The 25,930-nt window shown below is 46.1% G+C and overlaps 1 protein-coding gene across 1 annotated transcript in view; it reads left to right on the top strand.

Moving 5' to 3' along the window:
• Positions 1-1,631: 1,631 nt before the first annotated feature.
• PLEKHG1 (pleckstrin homology and RhoGEF domain containing G1) overlaps positions 1,632-25,930 on the top strand; it is a 242,893-nt gene continuing 218,594 nt past the window's right edge. The window contains exon 1 of the mRNA XM_047769938.1: positions 1,632-1,893. The gene's annotated coding sequence lies outside the window, so the exon portion shown is untranslated. The remainder of the gene's footprint in view (positions 1,894-25,930) is intronic.

Here is a 25,930-nt window from a genome sequence, read left to right as displayed (position 1 = left end):
TTGTTATCTGCCTACGTGTGAGTGCCAGTAAGTGGCAGAGTCTACAGCTGGTGGTCATGCCGCTTCCTTAATTGCTTGGCTCTAAATCATCTGTGCCAAGGAATGTGTGACTATGTGGGGCCAGCGAGTAGGGTAGCAGAGGGAACATTCTGTAAGGAAATAGGAAACCCTGCTTCTCCTCCCTTCCTCTCCAAGTTGTCCCCAAACCCCATCTGTCAGGTACCAACACACTCATCAGTTAGTCTCTTGGAATTTAAGGTCTTTGCATCTCATGTCAAATAAGGGCCACAGGATTGATGAAGACCATGAATGAGGTACATGCTGTCCAGTGAGAGGCTTCTGCTTGCTTCGTGGAAACTAACAACATCAAAAGACAGGGAGACAGGCAGGGTTTTGTGTGAGCTCCAGGTATTGCAAAGGGTCCAACTCAGCCTCCTGAGGCTTCACTTCCTGTCTGTGAAAGGAACCTAGCATCTGTCCTGCTGACCTCACAAGGGTATGGCAAGATCAACTGAAATCATGCTTTGAAGTTGGCAAAAGTCTGTCTGAGTCGCATTGCAAATCTTCCATGGTAAACGTATTCCAAGCCTAACCCATTCTTACAGCTTTAGGTAATACAAGTCAGTTGTGCAGACAAAATAAACTCTAAAGCAGAATAGAAACTGCATGCTGTGGAAAGAGAGCTCTGATGCTCTGTGGCTCTATGGCCAAAACCTTATTTTATATCAGTTCTTTATTATAACTTCCATAACCGGGTACCTGCATCAAAGCGAATAAAAGGAAGAAATCAACAACAGCAATAGCTAATATTCATTCAACAAGTGTGCCAGGAACCTCCTAAGCCTTTCCTGCACGTTATCTTAATTGAAGTCACCAGAAGCAACTCTATGAGGTAGGTGCTATGTCATTATGCTCATTTTACAGATGAAGGAATTGAGGCACACAGAGGTCAAATAATTCCCTCAAGGCCACACAGCTAGTATCTTGGAAAGCTGACGGCCAGTAAACCGTCGTGTAAGAGTGCATTCTTACAAACTGCAGAACCCAGTGGAGCCAAGAGGCAAACGCACACGGCTGCCTTTGAAGGGAGGTGAGTGTTAAGAATTCCGTTCGCATGCCTTTGACGTTCATCTTAGTCACCTCTGACTGAAGTCATCATTTCACTGCACAGCCCGTGCCTTTAAACACCCACCGGGCTGCTGCAAAGGTTAGTCTTCCTCGCCTCCTTTCCCACTTTTACTTTCTCTAGGCAAAGGTTATTTGGTACATTAACTGAGGCGATTAGGGTAATGACGCCTGAAAAACAGTGCGCTTCCTCCCTCCTAGTACCTATTATTGCCCCAGAGCTTCTGTGTGAATACTAACTGGTCGAATGAAAAGCATTGTCGGGGGTGTTACTTTTACAAAATCAAATGGGAAAGTAGCACGTCCGAGAGAAAGCTAAACCTGAGGAGCCCGGAAAATGAAGAAAAGTGATGCGTCTGCGAAAACAGTAGCAGGGATTTTTTTTTTTCCTTTTTTCTTTTCTTTTTTTTTTTTTTTTAATTTTTCCCCCCAAGGGCTGTAATTTGATTGCTCTCTTTGGCAACGCTCCAGAGTCAAGTCCAAGGGCTTAATCTCTCTCTCTCTCTCCGCACCCACCCCCCTTCCTCGCCCGGGGCGGAGGGGAGGAGGGACCGCGGATCCGCTGCTCGCGACGGCGGGGCCCGCATCCCTGCGCCGGGAGGGGCGGGTCGGGGCGCGGCCGAGAGGGGAGCGCGGCCGAGGAAGAGGAAGTCCGAGCCCGGGCGGCGGTGCAGGGCGCTCGGCGGGCGCCGGAGCCGGCGCAGCGCAGCCGTACCTTCCCGGGCCGACCTGCGAGCGCGACCCGCGCCGGGAGCCGCCCCTCCCCGGGTAAGCGTCCGCTCTGCTGGACACCGGGTCCTTTTTCAGGGATGAGACTGCTCGGCCGGGAGCTCCGGGGAGCGGGAAGGGGACCCGGGCACCCTCGGCCCCGCGCCCTGGAGCCGCAGGTGGAAGCGGGTGGAGCGCAGTGCCTGGGGGCCCGGTGTCCCGCGCGCTCCCTCCGGGGGGTGGGGGCGGCGGGGTTGGGGGAGCGCCCGGCCTCGGGGACCCGGGCCCGCCGCTGCCCGCCGCCGCCTGGAGGGGGCGACCCGCCTCCGCCGCCCGGCTCCGGGCTCCAGGCCCCCGAGTCCCCGGCGCTCCAGCCCCTCCACCCGTAGCCGCGGCGGCCGTAGCGTTTGCTCTTCGGAGAAGGGCTCCTAAGTGCGCTGAGGAGTTTACCAACCCAGCCCCCACCACTCAAAGGGGTCAGTCCGCCAATGAGCCCCGAGCGCCCACCGCCCTAGGTCAGCTCCCCAACACCGAGCCCGGAGCCTGGCCCCCCAGGACCGGAGCCCCGCGGTGGGAGTCGGAGGCCAGGGGAGCGCCGTGGCGCGTTTGGCTTGAAGGATCCTTGCTTCTGTGGACTTAGCCTCGGTGTCCCCGCTCTGCAGATATGCCCGGGGGTGGGAGGTAGGGGGCGAAAGCCGGCAGTCAGTTCCTCGGGGGGTGGGGGGGGGTTGGGGTTATAAATGGAACCCCAGGTCTTCGGGGACTTTGCGAACTTAATGGCCTAGGAGGACAGCCCGAGTCTGCGGTGATGCCCGCAGCCGGCCTCCCTCTTTGTATCCTCCGGTGAGAGTCTGTTTCTTAAAACAGAAGTCTAAGGAGGTTCTAATTGGGAAAAGTCTTTAAGCTGTTGCATTACATTCTGTTCAATTGAAACAATGAGGTGAATGCCTTTTTTTTTTTTTTTTTTTTTTTAATGCTCTGGAGTAGTCTTGTTTGCAGAGCCGGTATTTCATTAAGTCCTGGTCCTTAACTCTCTCTTCGTACCACCCTCAGGCGGCCAGGGCTAAGCTACTGCACGTATTTTTGAAATCGTTGAGGGTGAGTCCGGTAGAAGGCTGTTTGCAGCCGGCATCACGGAAGGTGATGTCCGACTCAGAGGGAGAGTTGGTTTGGGGGATTTTCCGACGACTGGATACAGAACTTCCTTGTGTTTGCTCTTTAAACCGGGAGACCAGAATGTTGACTCTAGGTCAGATCTGTCATCGAACAGAATTCCAGGCCTCGATAGATCGGGTAATGCTATAAAAACGTTTATCAGGTGTTAAAATCAGGGTTTTCGAGCTTCCCAGTTTCTGTAGTTGGCAAACTTTTGAAGAATTTATAGACTTTGGACTTTGATTAAACTCTCTTAAAACATGTCCAGGCCCTTTGTGTCTGGGAAGAAGAACACTCCATTCTAACTTTATCTTTGCCAGGTCAGACCTGAACAAGCCTCCACCTCTGTTGGCCTTGGCTTGCTCCCTCGTGAAGTGATTTAGATGAACCAGTTTCTAAAGCTTCCAGCCCACTTCTCACCCCCCACCCCCCTACCCCCGACCAGTAGTACCTACTTGGTCTGCTGTATTTAAGATTTAAATACAAAAGTTGATGGTTTGGAAGTTTCCATTGTGGCTCAGCAGTAGTGAACCTGGCTAGTATCTATGAGGACATGGGTTCCACCCCTGGTCTCGATCAGTGGGTTAAGGATCTAGCATTGCAGCAAGCTGTTTGTGGGTTGCAGATGTGGCTCAGATCTCACATTGCTGTGGCTGTGGTGTAGGCCGGCAGCTGCAGCTCCAATTGGACCCCTAGCTTGGGAATTTCCACATGTAGTGGATATGGCCCTAAAGAGACCAAAAAAAAAAAAAAAGTGATGGTTTGATATCATGGCCCTTTAACCATCTTTGAGTCTGACCTCCCAGTTCCTCACTTTGTTTTGGTCCTATTTGAAGCCTCATGTCTAAGCCACCAACTCACATGAAGAAATGTTTGCCCAGGGTTCTCCCATCTCATTGGTGTCATCCTCATTAGGCCAGCAACAGCCATCACTGCCTGGCCTTCCTTGTCCCTGGTGTAGCCGCTCCCTGAAGCTTTGTGCTAAAGAGTGGAGCACAGTGAGGAGCAGTTAGTTACCTGGCAGTCAGATCATGCCCAAATCCTGTTTTCCTTGATGGTTTTCCTAGCTCATCTCCATCCTCACCATGGGCGCCAGCTTCCCTCCTTGACTTCCATATGGATGATGGTACCAGATAGAAGCGTTAGTGTTTCCCCAGGAGATTCAATCTGTGCTTCAAAAACATTAAATGATCACTTTAAAACAAATCAATAGGAAGTGGCGACATCAAATAGTTCAAAAGCAAGCATAACCAGTTCTGTTTTGTTCTCCTCCTTTGAGGATATGACTTTTAAGGTGATTTAATTAAGATGTAACAGTTTGTAGTCTGACACCTAAATATGGGAAAATGCTTGAGGACCACTAAATCTCTTGAGCCCTTAGTAAACTAATAGCAATTCTTGGATCTCTGCTGATTCCTAAAGGCTGCAGTCCACTTTTTTAGAGATTTCTTCTCCCTCCTCCCTTCCCCTGCTGGTCCTTGGTCTTTCAAACAATTACCATCGTTGACTCCTCCCATAGGCAGGATTCTACTAATGGAAGAGTAAAGCTAGAATGGATCTTGAACGATCTAATCTTAAAGATTTGAGGAAGTGCTGGTGGTTGTGAACAAGTGCTCTGAAACTAACTGACCCATGGATTGCCTCTGTAGCTCAATAGCACTACCGCTATGACCTTGACCCCACCAAGGAAATTACTGAGACATAGATTAATTTATAATTGAGAAAATATAACAATCAGAGTTGATCATTCTCTCTGATGATCTCACCTTTACTCCTTCCTTCCTCTGCACATTTAGGAAGTTGTGACCCTTCCCTCTTGAGCCAGGTTGAGCATTGATGATTATTCATGAAATCATCTGTAGTTGGTGTTGGGCACATTGTGTGCCTCAAAGGTGATTGTTGTTGATAAACTGAGGTCCGAGAGTGAGTGATTTTGCCGGTGGCTACACAGCTCTCAGCTGGCAGAGCTGTGATTTAACCTGGGTTCCCTTCTTTTTCCCCTGAATCGCACTACCTAGAAATTCTAGATGGTGGCATGGAGACATAGTTTAAATTAAAGATAATGGTTCACTATTTCAGAAAAATAATCCCTTGCCTCTTTTGACTGAAAAAGAACATGGTTTCTAAAGCAATGTGCTCATGTGTTCAAGCCGGGATGAGAACAGAAACATTTTCTAGACAAAGACCTTAACAGGCATCTCGAATATTAATGGTTCATCACAGCCTATGCCAGTCTTGCTTCGTAAAGTGAAGAGCTGACCCCAAACCATTTGGACATTCAAAGCCATGGCAGTGTGTGCCAAGTAGAACTTACTGACTGCAGGACCCGCTTTCAAGTACTTAGGAGATGACTACATGCTCTGCTTCGTATTGCTTGTGCTGATGAAAAGCAGCAGGTGCTTTAGCAAAGATGATAGAAATATAGGCTGCCCATTACCAATGAAGGGGCCAAAGTTTGCTGTTAAGATAGCTAGGCCACAGGTCATCCAGAGGCTGCAGAACAGCTTCACATATGCCTGGGAGATCCCGTGCCAGTAATTAGGAGTTGCTGTAGATGTAGCATAGTTTTCATTTTTGAGTCAGACTGTTTTTCTTTTCAGTCTGTGAGCACAAGGTTACCCTACCCCAAATTTTTCTCTGTTGAGAAAGAAACAAACCATGTAAAAATGTCCAAACCTACACACCTCCTTTTGGTAAATATGGAATTACTGTTTGATGGGAAACTAAAAGGGGCTGGATTCATGGATCCAAAAAAATCCACAACCCTCCTCTGCTTCCCCCTCCCCATGTAATCCTGGAGGAAAGGCAGCCTGAAGAGTGTTAATGGTAGGCTAAGCTGTGCACCCCCGGGATGTACCAAACTGATGTCTTTAATTAAGAAAGTTGTTTGGGTAAGCTTTAATGACCAGGTTCCTGCCAAGCCTGCAGAAAACCACTTATCACTAGCATTAGGAGGATCAAACCATTGCCACATTCGACCAAAAGCCCTTAAGTGGGAGAAGGACAGTTTTTAAAAATATCAAAGGCAAAGTTGAAAGAGCTGTGAGTGTGACCATCACTGAAACTTGAGGATTCTCAGAAAAGGAATCACTAGGTCAACATCATCATTCCATTCAGCTGGCTCTATGTTCGAAGTGGTAAGTAGATCTTAACCATTGTTCACGGTGTGTCCAGTCCCATTAAACACTGACTTAAATGTCCTGGGTCTGAACAGAGATGGAGGAGGAGGAGGAGAAGTTCAAGATCAGGGGGCTGTAAACCATTCCCGTAAAGAGCCAGACAGTAAGTACTGTAGGCTTTGTGGTCCATGTATATCACTGTCGTATATTCTTTGATTCGTGGAAGGAAGAATTGGCTGTTTACACAAACCCTTTAAAATTGTAAAAGCCAATCTTTGCTTGAAAGCCGCAAGAAGTCTTTTCACTGGAAATCTAAAAAGTGTCAGTAAACCAAATAGAAAAAAAGAAAAAAACTATGGCAGCTCTCTAAATAAAATATTCGGTCTGTGGTATCCCCAGTATTTTCATGGAGTCCCCAAATGACAACTTTCATGGGCTCTATCTAAGCTGACTTGCTACGGATGGACTTATAATCAAATCCCCTGTGTTACTCTTTTGTTTGCAGTCACTGTCCTTTATTTTCTCTTTACACTGAGCTTAGAAATCTCCTTTAGAGCCATCAATTGACATAGGAATAACAGCACCAAATTTCAACACTCTCCCCTAAGTGAGATGCTGAACAGGGAAAGAAGCTCAGCTGGAATGGAAGAAAGTCTATGGTGAAACGGGTCATTGAAGATCCCTGATCAGATGAGGTGAAGTTCAGCCCGAGGATGGCACCCAAGGCCTTGTGCCCACTCTTGTTTTAGCACCTCCCCACGTATGTGGTACGGCCGTCTCACCTAGGATAGCTCACAGCACCCCGAGTGGGCTGGGCTCTCTCTCACCCATGGTTGGGTCCTTCCATACAAAGCTGAAATATACATCTCTTCATGGAGCCTTCCCCCATCTCATTGGGAAGAAATGTGGGCCCCTGCACGTCTATATTAACATAGGCCCTTGTACATGAAGCGTGTAGAAGGGCAGAGAAGTAGGGGGGTCTCTAGTGGACAGATATCACCTTCGAAGGATGGAGGAACAGTTTTGTTCCTCTGTGTAGCTTCAGGGATCTCATCTTGACATCTTTGGACCGGCCACAGAATCAGAACCATTTCCAAGCTTTGTAGGTGACACACAGTGTGGCCTGGCACCTATATGTCTGGATTTGAAGTCAGGCTGAGATGATGCCTAGTCCTGGCTTCTCCACTGACCTGCTGCCCCATCGTTAAAGTAGATAATAAGGGAGTTTCTGTCATGGTGCAACAGAAATGAATCTGACTAGTATCCATGAAGATGCAGGTTTGATCCCTGGCCTTGCTCAGTGAGTTAAGGATCCAGTATTGCCGTGATTTTCAGTGTAGATCAATGACACGGCTCAGATCTGGTGTTGCTGTGACTGTGGTGTAGGCCAGTGGCTACACCTCTGATTTGACCCCTAGCCAGGGAACTTCCACATGGTGCAGGTGCAGCCCTAAAAAGACAAATACATACATACATACATACATACATACATACATAAAGAAAGAGAGAAAGAAAGCAAATACGATAAGAATGACCTCTCAATTGCTGGACTAAATGAGATTTTTCCTCTGTAAAGCGTTTTACTTGGGTCTGACAGGTAGTGATTGCTCAATAAATGGCAACTTTTGCTCATTCTTCATACATTTATTGAGAATCTACTGTGCCTGGAATGACGCCTGATGCTGTTCTAGGCAGAGCAGTGAAGACAAAGGCCATGGTCTCCGTAGAGATGTGATCGGTATGGGAGAGAATCAAGGTGAGGGGTGGACCACCGTAGACTCGTGCCCCAGGAAACCTGTCAGAGAAGGCAAGATTTGAACTGCAACTTTAATGAATATTCATGAGTCCCTAAGGGACCACTAAGAAAGAAGAAAATACAGCCGACACAGTCCCCCATAAGATGCACCCACAAGTTGTAAAAAGAGTGCCTCTTTGCACCAATGAAATGTGTGGTTATTGGTGCTCAGTAAACCTCCACTGAGTGCGTTAGTGTTACTTTCAGGTTGCAAACTAGATTCCGCTCCAAGGGTTTACACTGTAATTGGGTTTATCTCTACTGTTTCTTAGACCTGAAAGGCTGCCGTGGAACTGGCAAAGAGTAAAATACAGTCATTTATTGCGAGACCTTTGTGATCCAATGAGCTTGAAAAATAGTTTAAAACCTTCAACTTTGGTCATTTCAGTGAGCAGAGAGTCCTGGTGACCCCTGTTGAAGTGAAATTGACCTGCGCATGAGTTGGGAAGGAGCAAAGTGGCTCTTGCAGCCATTCTTTGGGGCAGCTCTCTGCAGAGATACGTGCATCTTTAATGCACAGAAATGCCTTCCTCAGGGCGATGGAGGCCTTAGCTGGTGCTTACTTCCTTCTGTTCCCCAGAGTTAATTTAGCATAAATACTCCTTCTCTGCTCTGTATCCCAAGGGGCTGATCATTGGTCTAGCCAAGCATGTCCTCTATGGTAATGAAGTGGAAGGAGGGGTTCCCTTTAGATTCACGCCCCCCCCCGCAAGTCTCTGGGTTTTCCTAGTCCAAGCCCTCTTTCCCCACCCACCTCCCTGCTTGGAGAGCAAAATACTACTTCGGGCTTTGCTTTCTGGCCACCCACTAAACTCTGATCCCTCGGCGAGATCATTTTCTGAACCCAGTTTTCAGCTTTCTCCAGCTCCCCCCCCCCCCCCCCCCCCCGGCTCCCTGCTTCCATCCAAGAGCTCAGTTTCTGGATGGATGACTCAATGGGAGCTTTGACAATCCTTGGCTGTTTCTAGCTGGAATAACGTGTGCTTTCATGCTGTTTTGATTTTAATTTCAACATGTCACTCAAGTCCCTCGCACACGTCAGCATGCCGGTGCTCTGCACGTGGCGAGTGTGCCTTTCCTCATGCCCGTGGAGTCTGTTCCTCTGGGGGCTCTTTCAGCAGCTCCCACCCTCTCTCAGCAACGTTCACTTCCAGCACCCCGCCTGGCTGGGAGGGGTCTGTAGGCGCCCGGCCAAGGAGGAAGCAAAGTGCGGGCCTTCCTCCCTCCCAGCCACATCCTTCCTCCACCTTCCCCTGCTGCAGGAGGTCTTCAGAACCCACAGCAACTCTAGCTGAGAAAGGAGTCTTTGGAAACAAGTGGATGCAAAGGAAAGGTCATGTGGGGACATTCCAGGGATGGGTGCTAACCCGCAGTGCGGCCTTAGGATGATTTAAGGTCTCTCTCCCTTTCGACCAATGGCTGGCGGGCCGGTTGGGGTGGAGGGGGAGTGTGAGGATGGAGGCCACAGGAACGGGGGGAGGGCTGATCCCAGGCAGAGTTCAGTGTCCCGTGGCTGAGTGATTACAGGCAGTCCTCAAACGCTAACATCTGTGCTTCTCTGATGTGCTGGGAGAGGGGAAAACTGTAATCTGGGGCCTAAATACACGATCCAGTGTTTGTTCCCTTTAGCCACGTAAACCTGTGATTAGCTTTAAGCATCTATGTTGTGCTAAAATATTCGAGCTGCTTCAAAGGAGAGTATGGGAGCTGGTCTGCAACAACTTGCGGTTTAAATATCCTGTAGTCTCACACGTTGAAAAACCGGACTCGACCAAACGTGTGAATTAGGAAGCATAAGGGTCAAAGTCAGGAATAAAGGATTACGGAGAGGGGCGCAGAAGAGCCACACAAGAGGAGACATAGACCTTAAAAGTTCATTTTTTAAAAAGAAAACCCTTCCCATCATAGATGAGAGTTTTTGGAGAATTACTTGCTAAGGGCTAATGAGCGTGCGGCTCTCAGGGTGATGAGTGAGCAGGAGAGACGGGAGAATAGGCGGAGGAGGGTTGGCTGCATCTAGGGAAGTGCTTTGGGAAATGTTTGCGAGCTTTTGGAATATAGTTACGAAGCAAAATCTTGGTGGTCTTGGCTTTTTTCCACTGTTCTTCAGTGTCTATGTAAGATAAATGCTTATTTTCTTCTCTCATCTTGAATAGTTATTTAGATTAAACGCTAAGGAAGGCCGTTTAATCACAATATTTAATATCTGATCTCGACACGAAAATGCAAGGAAAGTAATGCGGAATAAGGTTTTAGTGGCGTGGAACCCCTGTGGCTCTCAGGTGTGCCCAGCACAAGAAGCCTTGCTACCAGCAAGCTGGAGTCCAGGTGACTACCCAGCAGTGTTATTATTAGGAAGCATGCTTTGTTTCTGTCTTTTTTTTTTTCTTTTTAGAACTTACCTTAATAGGAAAACCGATACCATCGAGTTCTAAAAATTGAGTTGTGCCGAGCTCTGTAGTAGCTGCGCTTTTCAAAATCCAAAATACCCCTGAGAAGCAAAAAAAGATTTGTTTCATCCTATGATCTGCCACGTCGAGATGCAAGACTTTCTAATCTTATGGTGAAGGAAATTTCCAAATAGGAAGTTAACAGGTGTTTGTTTTTACCTTCTTATATAAATGAAGAAGAGAGCACATTTCTCTTTTTTTGCATTTTTTTTTTTTTTTTTTTTTGCATTTTAGGGCCGCACCTGCAGCATATGGAGGTTCCCAGGCCAGGGGGCTAATTGGAGCTGTAGCTGCCAGCCTACACCACAGCCACAGCAACACCAGATCCAGCCTACACCACAGCCACAGCAACAGCAACGCCAGATCCAAGCCGTGCCTGCTACCTACACCACAGCTCACGGCAACACCGGATCCTTAACCCGCTGAGCGAGGCCAGGGATCGATCCCACAACCTCAAGGTTTCTAGTCGGATTCGTTTCCACTGCACCATGATGGGAACTCTGAGAGCACATTTCTATACTAGCTAAAGACGTAATCGCGAGCAATAACTATTCTAAACATCCCCTTGGCTTTAGGTTACTGACATGAGCAGAAAACATACTGTGCCAATGTTCAGAAACGAAATACCACACCCCTAAAGGAGAACATTCTTTGTTGATACTTGCAGCAGGTGTAATAGATAGAGCAATCCAACCTAATATTTTCTTGCTTTCTTTGCTTACTTATTGCAGTGCTAGTTCAAGCACTGTTTGATGGGGAAGTAGTGGGCATGAACAGGTGCGTTTGTTTTTCCAAGGTTTGAATATTCAGAGCTGAAATGTGGGAATAGGCTGGAATTAGGCCGTCAGTATGTGTCCTTTGAAGGTTATTTGAGAATGCTTACTAGCAGGAAGGTACAACTATATAGTAAAGATATGATGAGATTCAAATACATAATACCCTGTACTTAATAAACCCTCGATATATCGTGGCTCTTTTATTATGTTTACTGGGTATCACGCTTAAGTTTTATCCCCTGTTACAAGACGTCTGGGACAATAAACCAACATGAAAATAACTGAGGAAAAACATCTCAGTGGTGGAAGAATGGCCTTTCTCTTGAGGCAGAATAAGGGAGAGGGAAGAAGCACCTTGCTCTGTTAGTTTGACCGTGGTAGAGACAGAGTATGCCTTACACTTGGGAATTCAGATTAGAATTAGCTTATTCAACAAGTAGAACTTCCTAAATTCTGGGGACACAGCGATGAACAAAACAGACCAAGCCTGAAGTGAAGGGGAAAACTCCACATGATGCCCTGGGAGCTATTTGCTTTCCTGTAATAAAGACTCTGCAAAAAGAAAGAAAAAAAAAAGGAGGAGATCAGGTGGGGGTGGCGGCTCTTTGCCTGCAGGGTCAGAAAGGCCTATCTGAGCCGGTTGCATGGAGCCAGGGTTTAAACAATAAGAAGGGACCTGGTAGAAGATATGAAGGAAGAACATTCTAGGCAGAGGGAAAAAAAGTATGGAGGCCCTAAGAGAGACGTAAGCTCGCTGAGTTCTAGGAAGAGAAGAGCAGACTGCGTATGTGCATGAGGAGGAAAAAAGAAGGTGGGAGCTGGGGTAGAGAGGCAGGCAGGGCCTGAGCTCGTAGGTCTTTATGTAGTAAGGGTCTTTACAATGGCTTAAAAGCACAATGTAGGGGACTCTACTCAATATTTTGTGATAACCTATAAGGGAAAAGAATCTGATAAAGAATGTGTGTGTGTGTGTGCGCGAGCGCGCGTGCCTACAACTGAATCACTTTGCCATACACCTGAAGCTAACACAACATTGTAAACCAACTGTACTTCACATATAGTTTCAAATCAACTATACTTCGAACGGACACACACACACACACACACACACACACACACACACACACACACGGATCCCGTCAGAACCAATGAGTTCACTCAAGAAACCTGTTAGTAATATGCAGGACCCAGAAGCAGGAACTATAGTGCCAGTGCTACAGAACTGATGGAAAGAGTGTTGATCCAGTCTGCACTGGGTTTAGTAAGGCAACCTGAAGGCAGGATAACTCTTTGTCAGGTGTTCTTCAAAGCCAGATGCTTGGGAACCACATCAGTGATGGAAGCGAGACAGATAACGTAAAACTTCAAATTAACTAGACCCCAACTGGGTGATCCCTCACTTTCCAGTTTTTTTTCCCACATCCTGATCCCACAGGGACCTCAGCAACCACTTTCAGCACAAAAGCACAGCAAGAATTTAGCTTTCAAACCAATGCGCCTGGGAGTACGTTCTAGAATCGATGCATCTTTAGCCCAATCCTCTCCCACTTTTTATGTTTCTATTGATCATTTATTAATTCACATTAATGACGCCAAAGTTGTACATGGTCTAAAATCTTCAAAAAAGATTCCACACTAGTCACACACGTCTCCTTGCTAAATTGAGAATTTTTAAAACCATCAAAGTAGAAACAGCTGGAGTTTTTTAACCTCTTATTAAGCAAAAATCTTTATTAACCAAGAGTTTATTCTCTTCTGATTTGTATTGATCGTTGTATCAATTATAAGTGACTTGGGAATCACCCATTGTTTGGTATGTTTCATGTGTCTCTTTCCTTTCATTTGAGTAGTCAAAAATTGTCTTCTATCTGAAAATGACCTTCTACGATTTTCCATAAACAGTTAACACATGGGGGCCCGGGGGTGTGGGGGGGGGAGCAAGTCGCAAGTTGCAAAGCCATTGGAGGCTTTGGGGCAGGGGAGAGATGTAATCTGGTTAATTATCATTCAGTTGGGAGCTCTAGCAGTGGTACAGAGAGGATGCTGGCAGAGGAGATGGGGGGAAGTGGGTTGGTTCAGCCCTGGACTTGGGGAACACTGCGGCCACTCTTACTTGTTTTGACCTGCCTGCTTACCAGCTAGTCTCTGTCTTTTACTTCCATTGCCCTCCCTCCTTCGGCTCCCCTCCTTGAAGTAACCAGAGCAGCATGTGGCCATGAGCGATGCCGCTCGCTGTGAAGCCCTGAGGACAAGCTCCCCTCCCCACAGCCCGTCCCCCTTCCTTCCAGATGCTTAGCATCTCGCCTCCTCCTCTTCAGCGCTTCTGATGTGGCCTTGCTGATAATCACGTCGTTGTCCACATTCCCTCACTAGACCACGGGCTCCTTGAAAGCAAATGTTTGAACAAAAATAATTTTTTCCTTTTCCTGGTTGAGATGACCTTGAAGAAATCTGGGCGAAAACCTCTGTTTTTTCGCAAATTCATTCAAGAAAGGACATTGTGAGTAGGCAGCTAAATATTTAGAGAAAGGCAAGGAGGAAGAGGCGGAGGAGGAGGAGGAGAAAAGAGAGAAGGAAAGGAAAGAGAAGAACGGAAAAGGGAAAGAACAGGAAGCCTCCTGGGGAAACCTGGAGGGGCTCTGAGTAAATGTGTCCGAAAGGTTTCTTCAGAAAAATGTTTTTGTTCAAATAATTTTCTGCAAGAGTCCAGTAGCTATTGGTTTAAAAGTTGTAGGGGTTGCAGTAAATGCAGTGCTCTGTAAATATGTATGTCCATTGCCTGCCTTGTGCTCATTTATAGTGTGCCTGAAAACTCAACGGTGTTTATTTTTTTGTTTGTTTGTTTGTTTGTTAGGGCTGCCCCTGTGCCATATGGAGGTTCCCAGGCTAGGGGTCCAATAGGAGCTACAGCTGCTGGCCTACATCACAGCCACAGCAACGCAGGATCCAAGCCTTGTAAGCAACCTACACCACAGCTCATGGCAATGCCAGATCCTTAACCCACTGAGTGAGGCCAGGAATCGAACCTGTGTCCTCATGGATGCTAGTCAGATTCATTTCCACTGAGCCATTGATGGTGTTTTTTTTTTGAAATAGAAACAACTACAGGGAGTTCCCTTCGTAGCTCAGCAGTTAACAAACCTGACTAGGATCCATGAGGATTCGGATTTGATCCCTGGCCTCGCTCAGTGGGGTGGGGGATCTGGCATTGCTGGGAGCTGTGGTGTAGGTCACAGTCGAGGCTCGGATCCTGCGTGGCTCTGACTACGGTGTAGGCCAGCAGCTGTAGCTCTGATTCGACCCCTAGCCTGGGAACTTCCATATGCCATGGGTGCAGCCCTAAAATAGCATTATAAATAAACAAACAAACAAACAAACAAAAGTATTCTATTAAAAAAAACCCAAAAAACTACAGACAAATTGTAGTTTCGGAAGTGTCTCTGATGTCCCAAGCCAGCTGAATGACCGCTCTGCATTTCCAGACCAGATATCAGCCCTACTTCAACTGTATAAACAGGCCTCCTTATGCACGGGGAGAGCACTCCAGCCCTTTGGGTAGGTCATGCATCTACTGGCGCTTAGAGATGGTGCCATATTTGCCCTTGTATTCCAGGTGGAGAGCATGGTCCCTGGCACACCGCTGATGTTGAGTCAACGCTTTGACTTGGAGTTTGGTCCAGGTCTCTGTTTCCACTGCAGAGTGGAAGCGAGAAGTCCGATGTTTAATGCGAGAGTGTGGGGTCTGGAAGAAAACCTTAATGCTGGTTTACCAACTTAGAGCTTCAACATGTAAAAGCAAATTTGAGAAGTCTGTATTTGTTATTCTCATATTCTGAATTTAGCACTCTTCCTGGAAAAAAAAAATAGAGCTAAACCACATTGTCTAGTGTTATTTTTAGATGGGACAATAATGCTCTGTTATTTGTGAATTTATTAAAACAGGTCTTCGAAGGACCCTTCATGGTGGATGGGTAGCCTTGTTTTAGTTACTCTGCCTATTAGAAAGAAATCAAATGAGATTTCCCTTGAAATATTCTGATTTAACTTTCTGGCACAACTAGGGAGACCCTATTGTGTTTCAAAATAAATCAAGGGAAAAACTGTGCGGCAGGCTCAACTGAGCCTCCCACTCTCATTCACATGCTTTCTGGGATTTATCTATTGCCTTTTGCACAATTGATTCCAAGTCACCCACCCAGAACGGGGCTCATAATCTCTATTTCCAGACCTACCTCTCACTTCCTGGGGTTGTTTTTTTCCCTCCTTTCCAATTCTGAGTTAATAGTACCACAATTCATTGGTCAGGATAAGCCATTTTCCTTCCCTTTCTGGCCTGGTCCAGTCAGTTAGCAATGGCTTCCTAAATCGTTCTCCATCCATAGGCACTTATTCATGCTCCCTTCCCATCCTTTTAGATGCTCCTATCTTGCCTGGACCATTAGCATGGTTGCTGCGCCAACATGGATTGATGTGTCTAGAATACAAATCAACTGTGAATGCGTTGTCATAGAAACCTCCTCTGATGGCTTCCCCCCAAGGAAAGGTTGATGGTAGAACTTCTAGTGGCGATAAAAGCCCCAGGTAGAGAGCCTTTGGTATTTCTCTGGTTGCATTCCCCTCTCAATATCTCAGGTCCAACCCAGAAGCAAACCTTGGGCTCTTCTTCAAATATCCCAAATCCTACAACTTCTCACCATCTTCACTGCTCCCTCTTGGTCCAGTCCACCTGCTCTCTCTCCCGGGATTAGTGCAGTAGGTCAGCATGAAAAGCCAATCCATCGACCACCCTCCCAGACCCTCCCCAGTGTGGTCCCTGCCTGAATCCCAAGCTCTGATCTAACTCCTGCTCCGCCTCAAGGGCTCACTCTGCCTCCTCTCGCTGGCCTCTCTGCTGGTCCTGAATACGCCATCAAGCCCCAGTCTCCAAGTGTTTTCATGACCTCTCCCTGGAAGCTTCTTCCCCAGATGGCAAAGCTTTACCGTCTCTCTTTTTTCAATTCCCTGCCTAAGTGTGCCCTTGGCCATGAGGTCTTCCTGATGGCACTTTAGAAAATAGGAACCTCGCACCTTGGAGGCCATAGCCTTCTTGCCATCCATCTTTTTATGCATAGCATTTACAAACACTGAACAAAGGATGCACTTATTTCTTATCTGTTCTTCATGACAAGAGAGGCCTTATGCTGCTCATACTGTATTTCCAGTATTTAGAACAGTGTCCAGCATAAAGAACGGAACAAACATTTCTCAAATTAATCCACATCACCTTGGCAATTGCCATCTCTTTTCCCTCTAAGTCAGGTAAATTCTGGTTGCCTGGTACTGTTACACCATGTTCCAGAATGGACTTGATGTCCATGCCTAAGGTGTTGTGTGTGGACATGGGTGGCTGAGTGGGTGTGTGAGTAGGAGCAGGAGTGATGGACAGCCTGCCCTAGGCCTCCACCTTCTTTCATCCTCCATCCCTGCCTTCATCCTCCTGAGCCTCAGAAGAAGGTTCCTTTGGGGGACCAGCTGGGCCTCTTGCCTGCAGTGTCTGCTCTCTGGCACCACTCAGCCCAGCAAATCTTACTCTTGGCTGTTCTCCTCTATCTGCCTTTTCCTCCACTGTATGCACAGCACCACCCAGAAAATATCAGGTCACTGCTTGATAATTTAGGTCTATTCTTTTACCCTTCTTTTATGCAGATGCCATTTATCCATCAACACAGACAGTGTGGCATGCTAGTTAAACATTCAGACTCTGGCGCTGGGCTACCTGAATTCAAACCGGCTTCCACCACTCAGAGTTTTCGTGACCTTGGACAGACTTTTAGCCTCCCCACGCTTAAGGTCAGCATCTTACAGATGAGGGAAATAGTACTAACTTCCAGGGTAAAGCGTCAAATTCAATCATTCTTTACTGTGTTTGTAAAACCTAGCATTGACATAGAGAAAAAGTTAGGTAAGTGTTTGCCATTATTTTCATTAAAATTTTTTAAAATGGGCATCTTTTAGAAAATTCAAATTGCTCTCTTCTTTCTCAGAAAACTGGATGTCCTTTAATTACCATTTTATTCCATGTCCTGTGTATTAATGCCTCATCCTGATGCACTTATCAACTCATCCAGGTCTTCTTAATGTACACGTATAAAATAAATAAGTATTCCCTGTATGTAGAAATACTGTATTTATCCGCCCTCCTCTCAGCATCTCCCACCTCCCCTCCCTGCTTTATTTTTCTGCACAGCACATCTGCCTGATTAGCAAACCATGAGTTACTGTTTATCTGTCAAGCTCCATGGAGGGAGGACTGCGTCTTTTAATTAAGGGAATTTCCAAATAAGCACAAGTAGAGAAAACAGTATAATGGACCCCCATGTACCCACCTTCCAGAATCAACCATTGTAAACATTTTGCCAATCTTGTTTCATCTGTTTTCCCATGACCCCCCGCCCACACCTTGTAGTAAAAGCACATCCCATTTACCATGTGGCTTTACCCATAAATATTTCAAGATGCATTTCCAAATGACTAAGAACACACTCTTCCATGTCACCACCACACAATTCATACACCTAATAAAAATAACCATAGTTCCTTCATGGCGATTCTTCCTCTGTCCATAGTCACCTTCCCATTAGAGCTGGAGGTTTTTGGCCTGTTTTGTTCACTGCCCCCTCCCAAGTCCATAAGAGGCACTGCAATATTTAAATGAATAAGTGACTAAATTGTATTTTAAAAGTTTATTTGGGGAAACCAACTCCATAAAAATATGATAAATGATGCCTGTGACCTTGGGCTAAGAGAAGAAAGCCCACTCGACTCATAAGGTAGCTGAGGCATCCTGCTGTCTAATGCTTACAAATGCTGCAGAACCAATACCAGTGTCTTTTCTTTCTTTTTTTTTTTATTACTCAAATGAATTTATCACATAACAATCTGATTTCACAGGATTTCCATCCCACAGCCCAAGCACATCCCCCCACCCCCCAAACTGTCTCCTCCAGAGACCATAAGTTTTTCAATGTCTGTGAGTCAGCATCTGTTCTGCAAAGAAGTTCCGTCTGTCCTTTTTTCAGATTCCACATGTCAGTGAAAGCATTGGATGTTGGTGTCTCATTGTGTGGCTGACTTCACTTAGCATGATAGTTTCTAGGTCCATCCATGTTGCTAAAAATGCTGAATACCAGTGTCTTTTCATGAGCAGATCCCTTTGGAGTTCTAACTTGGGCTAAGCTGTCTTTGAACCTGCCTTTCTCGCCTCCAGGGAGCCTGAGATTCCTCTTTTCCTCCCTTCTGGAACCCGGGATGAGGTTAGCTCGCTTCCTGCTTTTAGAGTTGAAAGGACCGCCTTTTGACTACGGACTGTACTGCTTCTGAGCGAGTTGGTCTCTCAGGAAGCGGGGGATAATTGTAACTAGTGGAGAGGGTGGTTGTGGACAAATTGTGGCTAAACTGTATAACAGTACTTGGCCTTTAGCGGCTGTTTAAGGACAACTGTGATTTCTCCCTTGTCACCAGCCAGGATTGTTAGCAATGTCCAAGGTGAGAGTTCCCAGGCTCGAGGGAAAAGCCCCCAAAAGTCAGCTGGAGGCCACAGGCCATGAAGTGGATGCCAGCTCTCGACAGTGCTGCCTCCCAGCCCGGCCTCCCTCCCCTCCATCTAGACTCTCTGTGTGTCCAGATTGGCCCTTCAGGTTTTCCCACTTCTGTTGTGTCTTGTGTGATGGGAAAGCCATATTTTAGTTTTACTTCTGGACAGTGCTGCTGACTTTTTGAGGGTCCCTTTGAAGAGCTTTAACTTCTAATGAGACTTAAAATTCTTATAGGGAGTTCCCTGGTGGCCTAGCAGTTAAGGACTCAGTGCTGCCACTCCTGTGGCTTGTTGTCATTGCTGTGTCTTGGGTTGGATCCCCGGCCTAGGAATTTCTGCATGCTATGGGTACAGCCAAAAAAGAAAGAAAAGAAAGAAAAATTTCTTAGAGTTCTATCGTCTTCTTTTGAGTAAACAGTAGGGAAACATATTTAAATAAAAATCTGGTTTTGGAGTTCCTTCATGGCTCAGTGGAAATGAATCCAACTAGTATCCATGAGGATAAAATGGGTTAAGGATCCGGCATTGCAGTGAGCTGTGGTGTGGGTCACAGACATGGCTCGGATCTGGCGTTGCTGTGACTGAGGCATAGGCCGGCAGATGCAGCTCTGTTTCAACTTGTAGCCTGGGAACTTCTATATGCCGTGAGTGCTGCCCTAAAAAGACAAAAAAATAAAATCAGGTTTTGTGCTCTCCTATAACTGTTCATAGCTATATCACCTCCCCAAATTTAGAGCTCTAATTTTTCTAACCCCTGAATGAACGACTGGGTTATACTTTTGGTCCCTATCTAAGGTTATTGTCAGGCACAGTGGGGTCCCTAATAAATCCTGAGGTCACAACTGGTCTTGTCAATGACACATTGGTAAATCACTGCTCACACTAGGTTCAGATACAAGGTTAGTCTTCCTCTCTGGTCTAACCCATGGTAGGGCCTTTCTTACCTTCACGATTTCCAGTAGTTGGTTGCCCTCTATTTCCGAGAGCACGCCTTGCTCTGAGGCAGCTTAACCTGGAATTTGAGGTGAATAATGCTTTTGGATAACCCAGAACTTCAGCAAAGCTCAGTCCCTCTCCGTGGCCCAGAGAGTTTCAAAGTTTTAGCTCCGACTCTGGTAGCTTCGTACCTGCACATACACCATGGAGCCCTTTCCTGCAGGGTGCCTCTGTGCTCCCTCCTCCCCAGCCAACCCCAGGGTCTAATGCAGAGTCCCCATGTGCTCTCATTTGGCCTCCTTCACCCCTCTGAAAGCTGCCCCTGCTTTATTTCCCTTCCTCCTCCATCGCAGCCCCTTCTTTGAAAATCTCCCCAAAGGAAATCTTGTCATATGCATAGACTTAAATTCTCACAACAGGAGAAAGAATGCAGATGTAAAGTCACAGAGGCTAGAATTTTTCGTGAGAATAAACAGACCGAAGGGGAATTGCAATGAGCAACGTCTGCTGTAAGGAACAGAGCAGAACTTCTAAGTAAGCACCAGGGAGACTGGAAGAGGCAGGGCATCGAGGGACGGGGAGGGTGATGGTTATGAAGCTTTGCCTCGGGTTCCCATTTGCCTCTTGTCTTGTAGTTCCTTGTTGTGCCGAGGAGCAGTGGCCTCTGGACTGATGGGTGTGGCGGTGGGGGCGGGGACCGTGGGAATGACGGCTGCCACTGACCAGTGCAGGCAGTGCTCCAGAGGCTCTGCACGTATTTACTAATTTCACACTCACAACACTTTGAATACATCCAATCACTGCCATTTCATAGATGAGGAAACTAAGATACAGAAACAGTTAGATAACTTGGCCAAAAACACCCAGGGAATGGACGACTGCCTTGGGATCAGTGCCCAATAGACTGGCTTCAGCATCTTGCTCATAGTACATTTGGTATATGAGTTAGGATTGGATTTGGCCGCAAGAGATGGGGACACAGGACTCACAGGTTGAGTGGGTCTGAGACTCGTAGATGGCTCTCTATTCATGGGGACCCGAGCTCCTTCTATCTTGTTGCCCTGAACGATGTTATCTTCATTATGGGCGGCCATATGCAGTCAGCCCTCTGTATCCTCGTGTTCCACTCCTGCCAGTTCAACCAGCCTCGCGTCAAGATTGTTTGGTCGAATCTGCGAATGCAAAACTCATGGATGCTAAACCTGCAGGTACAGAGGGCTGACTGTATTTAATGTACTGCCCCATCTTATATGAGGGACTTGAGCACCTGGGATTTTGGCATCTATGAGGCCTCCTGGAACCAACCCCTGAGGGTACAGAAGGACCACTGTTCCTAAATTAAAATTGAGGCTTGTATGCCTGCCGAAGACAAGAAGGGCTGGTTGGAGTACAACTCTCTCGATAAGAGAAAAAGAAGATGACATCGCAAGGCCGGTGTTCCAGAGGGAAGGGGCACCAATAGCCAAGGTCTCTGAACCATCCTGCTTGAGTGCCTTGCAAAGCTACAGCTCATGGTAGCTACCGAAGTGTTTGATTGACTATTGGAGGGTCTTCTTTAAAGGAAAAAAGCTATACTGTTTACCATCTGGCAGGATCCTCCACTTCATTACAAATACATCTTAGAGCGAGTGATTGATTAACAACTGGGCATTTCCAACAAACATTTCATCCTGGCAAGGGCTATTTCCTAACAGGGCCACAAGCGGTCTCTTCTGGGGAGGAAATTTCTCAAGATGCTAATCATCCATCATTCATGGTGACGATAGGAAACAGCTGAAAACTGATACGGTTTACTCGCCTCCTTCAGCGTCGTGTCTTGTAAGAACTTGCTTTGTGCTAGTCAGGCCCTTGCCTGAAGGACTCTCCATTGGGGCTGAAATGATTCATCAGAGAAATGATGGAGGTTGTAGTATGACAGGAAAAAAAAAAGGTAAATATGAAGTTCTACAATTAAGACCTAAATTGAGGGAGGAATGATTTAAACGTTAGAGGATTAGAAAGAAAATCAAGAAATTGGATAACACAGATTTTGACCAAGGTTAAGAATTTGAAGAAGTGTGATGGAGCTATATGGTCTGTTTTTTCAGAAATACAGATTCTGTGAATTTTCCTCTATTGCATGTTCCCAGAGAATTACAGGAAATCCTTTCCAGCAGGGTATCCTGAGTCGGAGCATTTGTTAAGTTTTTTTTTTAAAAAAAAAAAAAAAAAAAAACAGCACTCATTTGGTGTCATGCTTCTGGTGGAGATTATAGAATCCATTATGCTTCACTGAGTTTGAAGGACCACAACCACTTTAATCACACTTGTTTTCATGGTGGCCCAAGAAGAATTAAGAGACTTCCTTTTTAAAGAGTTTTTGCTGAGACAGCGCTTTCGTTCTCCAGTCCAGTCAATGGAATTGTCTTCTATTGGAATTCCAACATCAGACTCGATGTCCCAGTGAGATATAAAGATGAGTTGATGAGAAGTAACTCACCAGTTAATTACCAGTGTGGCAAAATAAACACGTGCTTTAGAAGTGCTTGAACATGGCTCGGGACGTTCAGAAAACGTCGGTTGGTTACTGTGAAGTCTTGGAAATAGAAATCTCTAAATCTCTTTGGCAGCATTTCCCAGAGAACTCAGTACAGTTTGGGGGTTTGGGTCTAACTTCAAGGTGTTTATCTCTTTCTTTCTGAGCTGCCCAAGAAAATTAAGAATAGCGATGCTGACGGTGAGTGGAGAATAAAGCTGCCAGCTGGTGTGAGTGCCCTTGCGAGGCCCAGAAGCAGAGCGCTCACCAGGGCTTATAAATGCAAAGGATTTCCTTCCATTCTCTGAGAACATTTGACAGACAAATGATTGCAGCTTACTGATGGGCATATCAGCAAGCTTTGTTTTGAGGAGGGCCTGGGGTGTGGGAACAGGTCTTAAGGGGCAATAGAAAGTGAATATGGTATGTGCTGGTAAATGTTTAACCAACAGTCGGGGTGGAGGTGGAGGCTGTGTGTGTGTTTGTGTGCACACGTGTGAGCACAGGAGACATGCATATACACATATATACATATGTTTATGATAAATTGTACTAATATCAAGGATGTATAGCACACAATTTGCAAATAACAATATAAATTGATTCTCATAGAATGCTTTTGTTGATGTTTGCTGAGTCTCTTATATTCATAACGAACTTTTTTTTTTTTTTTTGGTCTTTTTAGAGCCACAGTCGCGGCACATGGAGGTTCCCAGGCTAGGGGTTGAATCAGAGCTGTAACTGCTGGCCTACACCACAGCCACAGCAATGCCAGATCCTTAACCCTCTGAGCGTGGCCAGGGATCAAACCCGAGTCCTCATGGATGTTAGCCAGATTCGTTTCTTCTGAGCCACAATGGAAACTCCCATAATCAATCTGTTAATAAGTGAATTTAGTCTCATCATAAATAGTGTTAGATATTTTCTTTCACATTAATATGACAAAAAGGAAACAACGAAGGTATAGATCAGAGCTTCATGCTTTCATCAATGACATGAGACTCCTCGCATTGAATGCTGGATGACTATTTCCTCATTTTGTGGTGCTCTTTATACAATGTAATAGCTCCAGACCTAACACCCTTTTATGTTTTCATCTCTGTTATCAACATTTTTTTCCATCACTTCCTTAGACGTGAAGAGAACAGATCAAGCCCAGATTTATAACATTTGCCAGGTTTCATGGTGTAAATATTCCCACTGTCTCTATTTCAATCTACCAATGTGACATCATTACGTGCAGAGTTGGAGAGAGAGCCGTAATATTATGCCATGAACAGCCATCAATATGATATTTCTACCATGTAGAAAAAAGAGATGTCAACATGTAAAATAGAGTAAAACGGCAGATGAGTTTTGAGGATTTATACCTTTGTTTGTGATACCATGTAATTTTAAGATTACATTATTTACGTTTTAGTGATGATTTTATTGAACCGCTGACTTGCAAAATTCCCGAAATTTATGAATTGGCTTTTGTGAGATGCTAAGGAAAGGAGTGGGAGCGTGCCCTCCCAGTATTCCAGAAGCATCGGAAGCAGAACTAGAGGGCTCCTCTGGGAAGCTTTGGACCTGATGAAACATATTTTGAAAAGCAGGGGTGATTTTCCTGCAGGTGTGGGCCACATGCATTTGGGTAACTCAATACGAGTGTTCTCCAAGTTGCTAAGGACAGTTAAATCCAAAGGGGTGCAGCCCTGGCCAGCCATTGCTGGGGCTCTCTCACTGGTCACCCCAGGCTTTTTACTTACTTGGGGCTGAGGGGGGGGGGTAACAGCAGAGGGAAAGGGAAAAAAAAAGTAATGAGACACCACCATCCAATGCTTTCACTGACATGTGGAATCTGAAAAAAGGACACAATGAACTTCTTTGCAGAACAGATACTGACTCACAGACTTTAAAAAACTTACGGTTTCCAAAGGAGACAGTTTGGGGAGTGGGGGAATGCACTGGGGGTGTGGGATGGAAATTCTATAAAACTGGATTGTGATGATCATTGTACAACTATAAATGTAATAATAAATTCATTGGGTAATAAAAAAAAATTTTTTTTTAAAGTGTAGACCTGCGTGGGGGACCAATCCTAGACCTTGTGACTCAAGTGCTGGCTTTACTCAAAGTTCTACCTATTGAGAGATCCATGTTGGTCAAAGACATTGAGGGGGGTGGGTCAAAGGTCAGCTCTGCTCTGCGCTCAGGGTTCCTCTGCAAGGTCTCAGCACCCCTGCTTGCTTTTGCCTTCCCACCTGCCCTCTGTTCCCGCAAATGCATTCCTTTTCTTTCCCACTCTCCCCTCCTCTGCCTGTGTTGAGTTTCCCAGCTTTCTCCTTCTTGGCATCTGCTCAGACCTATCACCCAGCTCAGCAAATACGACTCTCAGAATCCATGCTCTGGAGTTCCCGTTGTGGCTCGATGGAAGCCATACGTACTCGTCAGTAACAAGCTCAACTAGTATCCATGAGGACTCAAGTTCAATCCCTGGCCTTGCTCAGTGGGTTAAAGATCCGGCATTGCCGTGAGCTGTGGTGTAGGTCACAGACGCAGCTTAGATCTGGCGTTGCTGTGGCTGTGGTGTAGGCCGGTGGCAATAGCTCCAATTAGACCCCTCGCCTGGGAACTTCCATATGCCACGGGTGTGGCCCTAAAAAAAAAAAGAATCCGTACCCTTTAGAGGGCCAGAGAAGATTGTAAAAGTAGACCCATTTTTCTGACACATTTTCATTTGTATTAATTCGGTATGAATTAATTCATTAATGTTAAATTAATTCAGCTTTATTCCTAAGACCCATTGAGACCGTCTCTACTAAAGCGCAGATGAGGAAGTAGAAGAAGGAAGGTCATTCTGGACCAGGGAGCCTTTGAGGACCCAAGGGTGGTTTCTATGGAGCAGGTGGAGAGGTAGAGCAAATGCATGCTTCTGGATGCTTTTTCTCCTCAGACGTGAAGGAAGGAATGTTCTGTCTCCCTGTCTCCCTTCCACTTCGCGCCGCCAGTAGCTCCAGAGCCCCAGGGCTCCGAAGATCACTCGTCTGCTTCTCACAAGAGCAAATGGTAAAAACCAGATCTGAGTTCTAGTTGGGACAGTGGAACTTTTAGAAGCACAGCCCATTTAAAATTTGGGTCAAAAATTGATTTATTTTTCCCAAAAGATGGGTTTTGAATTAAGGAGGGTGTTTTTGCAGCATTAAAACTCTTACGCTGCTGCACCTTCCCTCTAAATGCCATGTTTCTTGGATCATAATAACACAATCCTCTTCATATTCTTGTTTTGTTTTGTTTTTTGTCTTTCTGTCTTTTTAGGGCCACACCTGCGGCATGTGGAGGTTCCCAGGCTAGGGATTTAATCGGAGCTGTAGCTGCCGGTCTACACCACAGCCACAGCAACGCGGGATCCGAGCTGAATCTGTGGCCTACACCACAACTCATGGCAATGCCGGATCCTTAACCCACTGAGCAAGGCCAGGGATTGAACCAGCATCCTCATGGATGCCAGTCAGATTCATTTTCGCTGAGCCACGACGGGAACTCCTTCTCTTTATATTTTTATTGTTGTCTTTGGGTTTCCTTTTGTTGTTTATTTTACCGTCCATGCTTTTATAATTTTTACTGCATTTTTAATCAGGAAAGAGATTTTTGTGTTCACAAAGGGAAAGGAAAACACCAATCCAGTTTGGTTGCTAGAAAGAGCTCTGAGCCTGTACTCCTCAAAGTCCTTGCCCGGCCGGCCGTGGGCAGGACGCCCCAGACACGGGGCAGCCTGGCTCTGTTCTCCCGGCAG

This window comes from Phacochoerus africanus, chromosome 2 (genome assembly GCF_016906955.1).
Source record: "Phacochoerus africanus isolate WHEZ1 chromosome 2, ROS_Pafr_v1, whole genome shotgun sequence".
In the NCBI taxonomy this organism is placed as follows: domain Eukaryota; kingdom Metazoa; phylum Chordata; class Mammalia; order Artiodactyla; family Suidae; genus Phacochoerus; species Phacochoerus africanus.
This window is presented reverse-complemented; position numbering and strand designations above follow the sequence as displayed.